Here is a 14,434-nt window from a genome sequence, read left to right as displayed (position 1 = left end):
TTTTTTTTTTTTTTTTTTTTTTTTTTTTGAGACAGGGTCTCATTAAGTTTCTGAGGCTAGCCTCAAATTTGTGATCCTCCTGCATCAGCCTCCTGAGTTGCTAGGATTATAGGTGTGCACTTCTGTACTCAGCCTCTAATGCAACTTTTAAAGGATGTTTATCAACATTTGCCTTATACCAGTTCTTATTTCTTTGACAGTCTTATTCATGCATGCAATTTAAAGGTAAAAATGCTTTATAATGCCATAAAATATCAAGAAATGCCACTCAATTCAGTCTCCTAATCTATCCAGCATAATTTTTTTTCTAAAGGACAAGCACGCAAAAGGATTGGCTGTCATTTGAAATATTAGCCACAAAATCAAAGAGGTGGTATGAAGCAGAGAATGTCTGCTCCTAATAAACATCTCTATTTTCTCTTCCAGGATACAGAGGTAGAAAACATTTCCCATTTTTCTTAGGTGTGGTCATGTGACTGAGTTCTACATGAAGAAATGTAAAGTGTGTGCAAAGTGATGTTTTGATACTCCAAGGCATAAAAACTTCCAAACTCAGGGTCCTCAGTCTCCTTCCTCATTAACTGACTGGACGTAAACAGACCCAAGACAGAAAGGAAACTAATAATTCATTTCATGGAATATTATGCAATCATAGAAAATACAAAGAATTTGCAACCACATAAACATATTAGACATGCTGATTATTGTCTTTCAGCACAGAGCCGTTGACAAGGCATTCCTATGCACAATTTCCCCATCCTCCAATCCCCACTCCATGCAGCCATAGTTAATTGATCAAGAATTAGATGGCCAACTTCACAGGAAATTGTAGTCCTCAGAAATCTAGACACAGGGATGGAGATAAAATATAATAGAGGAAGAGAGAATGAAATCCCATCTAAAGTAAAGCCTGAAAATAGAACAAATGCATAGAGAGAAACAGAAATGATACATGTGGCAGAAATGATACATGTGGCCCTAGAAAGACAAAGAATGATGGAAAGAGTTGTATCCTCTATTAGGTTTTTATTGTGTTTTTTGCACTGTGACAATAGCATACCCATTATCATTTAAAAAATATTTTTGTAGTTGTAGATGGAAAGGATGCCTTTAGTTTATTTTTATGTGGTGCTGAGGATTGAACCCAGTGCCTTACACATGCTAGGCAAGCGCTCTACCACTGAGCTACAGCCCCAGCACCCCCATTAACATTTTTTTAAAACCTCCTTTATATTTGACTTAGTTTGAAATGTTTTCTGCTCTCAGTTACCGTAAAATTCCTAAGGCAATAGTAATTTTCCATGTTGGGAAAAAAATCAGAATTCATATAGTATATAATTTCAACATGGTCCTGTGCTATCCTCTCCCACCCCAAACTAAAAATAAATAAAAATCAAATACCTACTCTACAGAAATTTAATTTAGAGTAGAACATTTGGAAATATTAGTGGTAATGATCTTTGAGTGACAGAAATTATAGTTATTTTTCTTTGAGATTGTATGTGTTCTTTCAAGATTTCTAACTCTAAACCCAGTGCTTTTTCACCTATCACAGGAGGCCATTCAAAAGTGGAAGAAGATACTCTGGGACCACTAGATGGTTTGCTCATCTATAATTACCTCTATATCTGAAGCACTGTACAATAAAATTTCATATTTGAAATGACAACTCTGGCATATTATAGTATTTTCAATTATAAAAGATTAAATTATGATCATTTGGATTAAAATGGAAAGTACATTCATAATTAAGAATGGTTTTAAACAAGAATGACAATTTTTGAAAAGTTCTATTTAACCTTAAGCTAATCACCAAATCCAATTAACCAGTCTTTCCAGTTTTCTAGGCATTTAGGCTCATCAAGATTTTAATATAAATAGAATAAAAACTAGTTGATGTCTCCAGGCAGGAAAATTTAACCAAACCATAAATATTCACCAGAAGATAAAAAGGAAAACTTGTGGTTCTTTAATACCAGAGATGAATTGTTAAGAGTTTAATTATTAGAATAGTTGTATGGAAACTTTCATTTCAGCTCCAACTCTTACTCCAACTACCAATAGGATACATTAGTAAAATTTTCTGAGACCTTGAAATGAGATAATGAGGAAGATATTTTGGACAATTGAGAATTATCCATACATACTTACATATGCACAAGCCTATATGTGCATACACACATGCATAGTTACATATATACATTACCTAAAATCTGACTTTTTAATTTAACCAAATATATTCAGCTACCAAAAAGGAACCAGCCGTGCTGCCATAAAGTTTTCTAAGTAAATGATACCATTGACTATGTTAATGACAAAATTTGAAAGATTAGACTGTCATAGATAAAAGATAATTATTTTAGTTGAAGGTTAGGGGAAATAAAAAATTGTAAATATTTTATGCCAAAAGAAACTCAATTTACTTAAGAAGCTAATATCATATTATAGTTGATATTTTCACAGTTAAATTAGAAATAGTCATCTGTATTAGAACTTATAATAGTCATTTATATTACCATCTATTTTTTAATATAAGCCTTGAGAATCCATGACACTATTAAGTATTTTCATCAATAACAAGTCACTACCTAGTATATTGTGTATGTCTGATATAGATGAGAAGTTTGAGTTATGATCATAGCTTGGCCAATGATAGTTACTTGCTTTGGGGAATATGACTTATATTTGAAAGCCAATTTTAAGTAAGGGTGGGAGGATAAAATATCACTTTCTACTACGAGAATAACTGAGGCAAATTTTTGCACATACTATATTTATTAATTCCTGAAGTTTACTCTTGTTATGACTTGGCAACTTAAGAAGCCTCGACTGCTATGTGGGATCCCACGATTTCTTTAGCACTATGTAATGGCGCCTGCACATTTCTATGTCCTTTACCATTAAGAAACTTGCTCTCTAAATTGATATGTCAATTTCTTCCTGTTCTTCCTGTTCATAACATCACCATCCTGATGACCACTGTGTACCTCTTCATGAAACGTAGTTCCTGTTTTATTCCCCTTCTAATCTGCATGAAATTTTTACCCAGATTCAGTTTCCTTTCAGTCTGCTATCCCATTTCAAAAGAGAAGTCTATCTTTTGTTTCCATTCTCTTTTACCAATTCTTCAAACCCAAGGCAGTGTAGCTTCAATCTTACCACATTACTGAAATTTGGCTACTTAAAAGTTTGTAATTGACAGATCCAATCAATGGTCTCTTCTCATCCATGTTTTATTTGACTCCTTTGTGACATTTGAAATTCATGATCACCATTTCCTTGAAATTTTTTCATCTCTTGTTTGTGCTCTTGCATGATTAGTCTTTTTCTCCTTCTTGGACTGCTAAGATAAAAGTGTTTTCATGGTATAGCTTATGGCCTTCTCTTATTTTGCATTGAACTGAAAGATTTCCTCCATCATTCACAGAAGTTCAATTACTATGTCTACCAATGAAACTCTTAATTATCTATGTCTATCATGAGCTCTAGAATCAGATACACCTAGGTTTGGACTGGTTCTACTACTTACTAACTGGTGACCTTGTGGCATGTTGTTCAACTTTTTTACACTTCTGTTTTAAAAATGTAAGTTGGAATAAATAATATAATTCCTTGGCAAAATGCTTGGTACATGGTAAACATTCAGTAAGCAGGAAAAGAAACGTTTTTTTCCCTTCCTCTCTGCACCTGGATCCATATTTTCAACAATTAATTGGACATTGAACACTTTGACCTGGATATCCCACACAGATGTTCTAATATTTCCAAAGGAAAACTCATTAACTGCTTCTACCAACTTCTGTTCTTGATTTAAAATATTTACTCCATCTATAGTTTCCTGCTAAGATAGTCTGTCTATGCATCCTATAAAATTTTTGTTGAAAAGTATGAGCCAAGTATTAAAGAATCTTAGTAAGAAAGGACATAATTCTTTATTCAAGTTGCAATGGAGAATAAAAACAAATAAAAGATTTGTGGTGCAAATAAATATACAATGAACTAAAGGTTCTGACAGATATATGCACAGGGAACTATGGACCACACATCAAGAATTTCTATGTGGGCTGGGGATGTGGCTCAAGCGGTAGCGCACTCGCCTGGCATGCGTGCAGCCTGGGTTCGATCCTCAGCACCACATACAAACAAAGATGTTGTGTCCGCCGAAAACTAAAAAATAAATATTAAAAATTTCTCTCTCTCTCTCTCTCTCTCTCTCTTTAAAAAAAAAGAGTTTCTACGTGAAAGTTGAGGTGGGGAGGTCACTAAATTCTGAATGTTTGTGTCCCTCTAGAATTCATCAGGTAGAATCTAATCCCTCAGGTGGTGCTTTTGAGAGGTGATTAGGTCATCAAGGCTCCACATTTGTGTATGGGATTAATATTCTCATAAAATAGACTTAAAAGAACTTATTGGCCCCTTCTGCCATGTAAGGACACCATAAGAAGGGACCATCTATGAGGAATGAGCCCTCACCAGGAATTAAATCTTCTGGGGCCTTGATCTTAGACTTCCCAGCCTTCAGAACTATTAGGAATAATTTATATTGTTCATAAATTACCTGGTTTAAAGTATTTTGTTAAAGTACTCAAACTGACTAAGAGAGAGGGAAAGGCATGTAAAGGAAGACATCTCAGAGGTATCTTTAACTTCTCTCTCCCTTCTCTTTGAATCTTCTCTCTCATCTTCCAAATTCTATTCAGCCAAATCCTATAATTAGCCTCAATAAGATTAAAATTTTGGCTTCAACAACTAAAATGTTAATCTTTTTGAGGCTAATAATATCATCAATAATACAAATAACAATAATCACTGGTAAGGATGCGAGGAAAATGTACATTTATACATTGTTGATGAAACTGCAAATTAGATCAACCACTTTGGACAGCAGTATAGAAATTCCTCAAAGTAGGAATAGAACAATCATATGACCCAGCTATTCCACTCCTTGGTATTTATCTTAAAGAATTAAAATTAGAGGGCTGGGGTTGTGACTCAGTGGTAGAGTACTTGCCTAGCACATGTAAGGCACTGGGTTCAATTCTCAGCACCACATTCAAATAAATGAATAAATAAAGGTCCATCAATGTCTAAACAAATTTTTTAAAAGAATTAAAATTAGAATACTATAGTGATAAAAATATATCAATGTTTATAGCAGCACAATTCACAATAGTCAAGTAATGAAACCATCCCCATCCCTAGTGCCAGTTGATAGATGAATGGAATTAGAAAATGTGGTATATATACACAATGGAGCTCTATTCATCCCTAAGGAAGGATGAAATTGTCATTTGCTGGTAAATGGATGAAACTGAAGAACATCATGCTAACTGAAATAAGCCAGAATCAGAACCGAGGGTCAAATATTTTCTCTTATATGTGGAAGCTACAAGGAAAAGAAGAAATAAAAAGAGGTATCTCACAAAAATAAAAGAGAGATCAGTAAAGTAAAGGTAGGAACCAATGGTGGGGAGAAGAACTAGGGAATGAAGTTAACAAAATTATGCTATATGCATGCAGGAATATATCACAATGCATTCCAATTCTATATATAATTATAATGCACCAATTAAAAAAATAGAAGGAAAACAAATAGAGTAGAGGAAGGGCATCAGAGGGAGGGAAATGGAGAAGGAAAGAGGAAGTACTGGGGATTAAAATGGAGCAACCTATGTTATATGTATTTATGAATATGGCAAAATGAACCACATTGACATGCATAAGTATAATGCACTAATATAAACATTAAAAAGATTAACATTTTAGAGGAAAGGTAGCTCTTTCCCCCACTAGAATGTAAGCTCATCAAAGGCAGGGTTTTTGTCTGTTTTTTTCTTTGTTGTAGCCTCAGCAAATAGGACAGGGAAGGCACACGGTAGAAGCATAATAAATATTTGTTCAAATTTGTTGAAACTTATCTACACTAAAATTAATTCACCATAGTATTTATCAAAAACCAATTTTCACTTAAGGTATTTTCATTATATACTTTCTTATACCTTTGCACACACAAAAGAATTTTGACAGAATGGAGACACAGATGTTACTGTTTATTTGCTTATCTGTTTGCCAAAGGGAGCAATTCTTTTTGAGCTTTCTTGTTCTTTAAATGGAATACTCAGTACCACATTTTCACAACTCTTGCAGAGACATTTCAAAGACCCCAAGATTAACCTGATCTTATCTTTTGTGTTTAAAGCTACAAAAATTTCTGTGTTGTGGAATTAATAAAGAACCAGCTGGATTCTCCCAAAGGGAGAGGCTTAGTGTTATGTCTTTGATACACGCACGGGCGCGCACACACACACACACACACACACACATACACACTCACACCTGTTGAAAATCAGAAGAATAATGAACAGGAAAAATTACTTTCTGTTACTTCAAACATATTTCATACTTTCAGTAAAGTATAACAGGCAAGTGTCTGTTTACTTGACATGGTAATGAAAATATGTATTATGATTAACTAGATAAGTAACTTTGTAGTTAATGAGGTTGTTAAAAACTTGTTTTCTTCTCAAAACAAGTCTCTTCTCAAAACTCCACATTTCTGGGCTGGGGATGTGGCTCAAGTGGTAGGGCACTTGCCTGGCACGTGTGCAGCCCGGGTTTGATCCTCAGCACCACATACAAACAAAGATGTTGTGTCCGCCGAAAACTAAAAAATAAATATTGAAATTCTCTCTCTCTCTCTCTCTCTCTCTCTCTCTCTCTCAAAAAAAAACAAAAAAACTCCACATTTCTGTTTTAAATATACAATCTGGGGTAGGAAAGTCTTTGAGTATAAGGGGATGGAAGGCAAAAATTAGATACAGAGATCCCTTTAAATTTTAATTTTTGACTGATGTATAGTACATCAATCAACTCACTTAAAAAATTCTCTAAAATATCTGTTTATGTTCACATTTAGATTGCTAAATAAATATTTTCCTTATTAAAATCAGATTTTATTTCACTTGTGGTGAAATTTTCTTTTAAAATGAAACAAATTATGTTTGCTTATGGTTTTATTTTAAAATGAACTTAAGAATAGTCAATTAAAAACATTTTAAAATAATACCACCAACAACACAAAAATAATACCACCACCAAAGACACTAGTGACTGCATCATAATGATCTCCAAAATATTGTTCCTCAATGCCTAAGCACATTAGACTATTATAGATATATTTTTATTTTCAATATGTAAAATATATTTTTGAGACTGCAGAATTCTTTTTCATGTAAATTTAACACAGTCTACATCCATCATTTGGTGTAGGCTGAAAAGGTTGGTTGATTCCTGTTCATGTGTAGTAAACAGGATTTATAGGTCATAGATTAGTTCTAAGAAGTCTTTTCCTGTCTTAAAAAGAATCTTTAAATCTGTGGCTGAAGATAGATTTTGCTAACCCCAGTGCTGTTAAAGGATTAAAGCATGAGATATTGTTGGATCTAAGCTTTGCATATGTGCATTCTGAGTTTTTTTCCTGCTAGTCATTATTGAAGGAAAAAATTATGCCTGTAAATCTATTTTTTCATTGCAAATGTCCTAAGGAAAATGCTACTTATAAATATTAGGTAGATTTTAGTACTACTATATAATAAAGAATTATAACTGGTGCTAGAGAACTTACATTTATGGGTTAACGTGTAAAGGCTATATTATTCCATAGATATTTAAATCACTACCATCACTATTAATGAATATTTCTTCCAAATGGTTCTTATTTCCCCAGGACAGACACTAGCTCTACAAGTGTGGAAACAAGCATTACTCATATAGATTTCATTTCTCTTTTCACTTCTTGCCAACATCTCCTCCACCAATGGCCTTTGCTTTTCTTTCGTAAAAATAACCCTGTGGACTCCACTTAATTGTCACATTGGCCTAAAGCCAGCAAGGACAGTTAGCCTCATACCAAGCTATAGCCATCTGTCAGAATATGCTGAAAATCAATGAAGGTGGTTGCTACCCACTTTTCTGGCCAGATGTGACTGCTCCACATGATTCTGATTTGTCTTTGTGAGCTGGAGTGGTCATATTAATCTGAAATCCAGGTTTTAAAAGTTGCAGCAAATCTTTAAAATTCATTTTGGTGAATAGATCATGGCTATTACCTATCCACATCATTCTCATAAAAAATACCATCTAAGAGTAGGTCAAGCAAAATTAGTTGGGGAATTGAAACAATGCTTGGCCAAAAATTCTAATGAGTAAAAGATTATCAAGTAAACTTTGAGTTAGGGATGTGAACTGAGGGACAGCAAAGAGAATAATGTAGGGAAACCAAAAACGGCTACAATTCCACTTAAAAGTGAATCCAGATTAAGGGGATGAGAAGCTAAGGGAACTGTTCCAGCGCTCTGCAGGGAGTGGGTTAGGTTTGACTCCTGATTAAAATAAGCACCACTCCACTTAACCAAGTGTTAAAGGCAGGCCAGACCACTTGTACTGAAAGTGCTTGGACTGAATGGAGAAACAGATACAGAAAGGAAAGCAGTTAAATAGGATTCTGAAAAGCCATAAGGAATAAAACCGACATCAAGGGGATGAAGAAGGGAGGGATATGACACAGGGGAAGAAAAACAAGAGGGAAGGAAACTGAAATGAGAGTGCAAATCAGAAGTGATTTGAATTAAAATACTCCTTGCAATAACTATGTGACGTGAATGCTATTAACCTATTTTTTAAGATCAGAAAACAGATTAAGAAAGGTCCTGTAATTTGCCTAAGTTCCTACTGCTAATTAGGAGCAGAACTAAACCTTAAAGCCATATCTGTTGACTTCTACAATCCAAACTCTTAACTACTCTTAAACAGCTTTTATCAAGAAGGTACAAAGCTGTGCCATCAATGCTAAATGATAGTGTTGGAACTGAGACTCACTTGGCAGGGAGGAAAAGAAGCTTTCTGGAGAATTAAAGCATGAGAGGATCTATAAACTCCATTATATCCACAGATGGAACCCTGAACGAGGAAGGAGAACACAGAAGTTTAATAATATGGATTTCAGCATGAAGTTTCAATTTTTGGCTCATAGCATAAGAATAATAATTCTTTGGTTCTACAGTCATGGTATCTCTCATTAGTACTAGAAAAAATACTTTCTCATAGAATAATTAACCTAGTCAAGAGGGTTTAAGTGGCAGTGGAGGAGAAGGGAGAGGAATCATAGAAAGAATAGTACTTAATTTCACTTAAATGGATAACTTTGACTACGTATGACTTTGAGTTATGATATGCTCTTACCAAAATGCCCTTTCCTCCACTTTCATCTAATTTCTCCTAAGTTTATGAAAAGAATTTTAGGCGATTTTCTCAGGGAAATTTCCACTTTTCCTCTTTTACCTACTTCGACACTTCCTTGGCCATCATTATTCCCACTTTGGTTAGGTCCACTACCTCCAAGTGTTTCTACTTTGGGATTACTTAAATATAACAAAGCATATATCATTGTATTGTTCTTTATCTCACTTTTTACCACTACTATAGAAAGGCATTAATGCATAGAGGTTACATGTGATGACCTTAGATTTAACCTGTATTCAAAACCTGGTGTGGTTCCTGTATGTTGTAATTATGGGATCTTGCAAAGCTCCTTAACTTCTCAGTACCTCAGTTTCTTCATCTCTGAGGATGGTGGCACTAATAATACCTACCACAGGGGTTGGAAGTACACCTCAGTGGTGAAGCACTTGCCTAGCATGTGTGAGGCACTAGGTTTGAACCTGAGCACCACATCAAAATAAATAAATTAAATAAAGGTATTATTTCCATCTACAACTAAAAATAAAAATTTTTAAAAATAGTACCTACCACAAAGGGCACTAGTGTAAGTGATTGATTCATAAGGGGGTTAGAGCAGTGCTTCACATATAGCAATGCTATATTTTTAGCTATTATCCTTGTGACTAATACTAGACCATAGTTTTTGAAGTTCAGGGATTCTTAGTCCTTATAGTAGCCTCAGTGCACAAGGAATTACCAATAAATGTCTTACTGGGCTGGATGCACTCAATAATCCACAGACTGGGAGGATATATGTGAATACTGGATGTTCAAACAACATTTAAAGCTAATGTGGCTCTCTGAATGGTAGTGACTCTGAATTCGTCTCCTTTGCCAGCAGGTCAGTGCCAGGCCTTTATACTGAATTAATAATATTTATTGTACACTATCTAGGAGTCTGGCTTGGAATAGATATTTCATATGTATTTTCTTATTCAATTCTTGAAATAACCCCACAAGGAAGGGCTATCGTTTTCTCCACATAAAAGATGGCATAACTGAGGTCCACAGAAGTTAGGTAATATGTCTAGGTTGACAACAATATAGGTAGCTTAGTCCTGAAACATTGGAGCACACACAAATTAGTCAGCCTCTCCAGATTTGGCAATATGCCCATCTTCCTAGGTTGCAAAAGATCCCTCACCCAAAAAAAGGTAATCCAGGTATTGAATATACTAAAAGAAGGTTTGGAGGTAGAGGTCAATCGACTAATGATCTCTAAGAAAGGGAAGGTTCAGGGCAGGATACAGTCCTGAATGAACTAGGTAGTCACAACCTTGATTCTCTGAATGACAGTAAGCAGGAAGCAATCCAAAGTTGTTTTGGAAATTGATCACAGCACAGTCTTACAAAGCCTCACAAGTATGTATCATCAAAACATGGGGAAGGGGGTTGGTGCTACAGAGTGGAATATAGTGATGAAAGAGTATATTCTATTTAAAAGCTCGCCAAGAAATGAAGTGGAATGATGTTGTATGTATTAACTTGGGGGATACTGTGAACATAAGGACAGAAACACCTTTAATTAGATGAAGAAAGAAATAGATTGGGACAAAAAAGTAGAAGCAATATGTATTATTATTATTGATATTATCATCACTACTATTTACCAAGTGCTTACTATGTTCATTGATGCTCTAAGCACATTGCAAATATTAACTCATTTAATCCTCACAACAGCCTTATGAAGTAGTTGTTCATTAAAAGGCATCTGACTGTTCTAAATGAATTAAAATTCTATCCCAGAATGGTGAAAGCTCTTGTAGATTTTATCACTTAGTCACAGTTGTTAATGTTTCAGAGACTATGGTATGGGTAAAATGTGGCAACAGATTGGAGATGGCAAACATTGGCTTTAGTTTTCAAAAGGGATAAGAAGCTTATAGTCTCCTTAGACTACACCATGAAACATCATGGAGATTAAGTGAAAAATTTTAGAACAGGTTATTAAAAGAATGGCTTGTGAGTACCTAGGATAAAATAGTAATCATGACAACATAGAATAAATTCTCTAAGAAGAAGTCATATTAAATAAATATTTCATTTCTATTTTTGAATCGGTTATTAGATTATCAAATCAGTAAAAATGTAGGCATACAGTATCCAAATATTAGCAAATCATCTGTCAAAGTCCCTTGCTATTCCTATGAACAAGATGGAAAAGTGTAAGTTATATGCTAGTAAAAGAATGCTGCCTGACAAGTAAAGGTCAACTTGCAGAGAGGTTTCTAGTGGCATGCTACAGTGCTCTGATCTTGATCTAGTTCTATGTAAAATTTTTATTAATGACTTAGATAATAATGAAATGTATATCAAACACAACTGACATACTACGCAAATATTGGAGTAAAGCAAACACTTGGCATGGCAGAATCAGAATTTAGCTACATCTCCACATGCTAACAACATGGAATTGAATTAGGCCAGATCAAGGATCTAAACATCTTCCTAGACTCTCTTTCTTAAACATATAATTTTAAAAGTTTCAGTTATATTATTGTAGAATAAAATATGGCTTAGCCTTGGAACTTGTTTAAAAGTTTTAGGAGTTTATTTACGTGTATTCTTAATGTATATCAGTAGTGTCATATGGCCAAACAAAGAAATAATCATTAAACAAGGGAGGTGACTGATTGTTGGTCATAGCCCATAACTCTGAATGAATTGGTTGAGGTGACTAGTAACAGTTCCATTTAAGGGGCATCAGATCTGTTCCCAGCTCTTGCTCAAGAGGCATCCATCCATAGGTGGCCATGTTACTTTGTTAAAACATATCATTTTTGTCTCCCTTAGGCTCAGCTGACTGAAAGAATAACTGACAGGATTTACTAAGACACTTAAAAACAGTGTAGTACAAAAGAGATGAACAGGATTAATCTAATTCCCTTTCTTAGGTTTCTGAACCTAGAAATAAAGCAATGAGACATAATACAGCTAAAGGAATAAGGTTAGAGGTGTCAGGGGGTACACTTGGAGTTATGTGGTACAGTGAAACCATACTTTTCTATGATAAAATAGAAACTATGCAGTAGAAAAAAGAAAGATTGAGCCAATGTAAAGAATATGCTATTAGGCAAAGAAGGGATCAGAACAAAAATGCAGAGCGTTTCTGGGTCTTATTAATATCAGAGATCTCTAGGCTGTGGTCTTCCTTTGGGTGTTGACCACTGCTTTCTGGGTTCCCAGGGATTAATATCAAAAACTAAAAAGATACTCTCAATTACTCAAGGCAATCAGTATGCACTCTGCTCCCTACAACCAGAGAACCGAATAACCCACACCTGAATTCAGCCTTGAACATTATCTTTCAAGAACTGTTTGGACAGACTGGAGTGTGTTCTAAAGGAGACCAAGAAGGATGGTTTGAAACCAGTAAATGTGAAGAACAGGTAAAGTAACTGGAGAACCCTTTTCACCCAAAGAGCAGACTCAGGAATAGTGAAGGGCTATCAAGTGTGAGAGGAATTTTATTTATTCTATTAGACCTAGATCAAGGGAAAATGGGCACAAGTAAGAAGAGCCAGATTTTGGTTCAAAAAGAACTTTCCAACCATGAGAGTAGAGGAACGAGAACAGGGGAAGGATTAAAAATAGAAAGGGGAAGCATTGGAGACTAAAAAAAGCAAATCATATTCCATTCATGTATGGTTATGTCAAAATGAACCCCTAGTATGTATAACTAGAATGCACTAATAAAAACATTTTTAAAAGACAAAAAAAAAAAATAGGGAAAAAAAACCCTTCTAGTAGTTGTTTGAGTCGTAATAACATTACTTTTCAATTGGGTAGTGCTTTACAGTTTATGAGCCACTGTATAAAGTGTCTCCACTAATTTGACCTTCCTAAAAACTGGCTATAGAAGGCAGTTTTGGTGGGGGTTGAGGTGGAGGAATAAACAAACACAGGGCCTTGTATAGACCAACCACACACTTTACCACTGTGCTAGAGTTCCAGCCATTTTTTTTACAGATGAGGAATCTGAGAATTGGAGAGGTTCTGCTACACAGCTCATGCACAACTTCCTGTGTACCCACAGTAACCTTTTTATTGAATGAATCTGAAATGAACATTTTAAAGGATATATTTGGAAAATTCTAGTTGATCAACCTGATATGTCTTCTAGGTATTTTTAACTCATTTTTGAGATGCTGAATATATTTTCAAATGCACTAAAAAGGTTCTCGGCTCAATCTTACATGAAAACTTATGTTCTTCTCTGCGTCTTATGAAACTGAGACCAATTAATACATTCCTTGCATAGATACAGAAGGTCCGTGGGTGCAGTTTGTACAAACACGCCTAGATGTACATTTCAAATAAGAATAGTTTTTTCTCTCCATTTGCCTGAGCCCATGCCCACCCTCCTTCCAGATTTCCTGTTATTTGGCTTCATAGAGGAAAGGAGTACGTTTGCCTGTCAGAACTGCTAGTTAACCATATTTGCCCACTGTTTCCTCAGTACTCTATCCCTAAGCTTTGCAAATGAAATCAAAAGAAGAATGAAGAAATCACCACTGTTTGAAAACTCTTTGAAGACAATATACATTATTCTGTTTTTCTCTTTACTCTCCTCTTTTAATTGAAAAAAAAAAAAAAAAAAAACAACCCTGCCATTAGTAATTAGTACTGTTCCATTTGTGTTATCTTCCCCATAGGTGCTGCCATATTTTCTCTTGGGAAATGACAGGAAAAAAAAATATTCATGAGCCCATTTAATCTGATAAGTGATAGATGATACAGAGTTTATCTGACTTGATCTATAGTACTTTCCAATTGTTGATGGTGACATTCTGATGCCACAGCTGGCATTTAATTTAACGTGCTGCTAAGAAAAAAAGTTTTATAATTTGATTTTATTAGTACTTCCTTTTCTTTTCTGATTCTCAGAAGTTATTAGAAGTTGATATCAGACACTGTTTATCAAGTAGTATATTATACCCATTGCTAACGTATAAATGTCTTTAGGAAAAGTTAAAGCATACAGAAGACAATGTAAACTTCTTGAATTTGAAAGAGAACAGAATTCTGAGTTTTCTTAGTTCATGTTTTTCTATGCTAACAGAAAGTTGTAATTTGTTGGTGATGCTGTGGATTGAACCTAGGGCCTTATGCATACCAGGACTTGCTCTATCACTGAACCACACCTCCAGTCCTG

The 14,434-nt window shown here is 34.8% G+C and overlaps 1 protein-coding gene across 4 annotated transcripts in view; it reads right to left on the bottom strand.

Annotated features, from left to right (window-relative positions):
• Tenm1 (teneurin transmembrane protein 1) overlaps positions 1-14,434 on the bottom strand; it is a 796,988-nt gene that overhangs the window by 346,507 nt on the left and 436,047 nt on the right. The window lies entirely within an intron of this gene.

This window comes from Marmota marmota, unplaced genomic scaffold (assembly GCF_001458135.2).
Source record: "Marmota marmota marmota unplaced genomic scaffold, marMar, whole genome shotgun sequence".
Taxonomy (NCBI): Eukaryota; Metazoa; Chordata; class Mammalia; order Rodentia; family Sciuridae; genus Marmota; species Marmota marmota.
The sequence above is the reverse complement of the archived record's forward strand: the minus strand, read 5'-3'. Positions and strand labels throughout refer to the sequence as shown.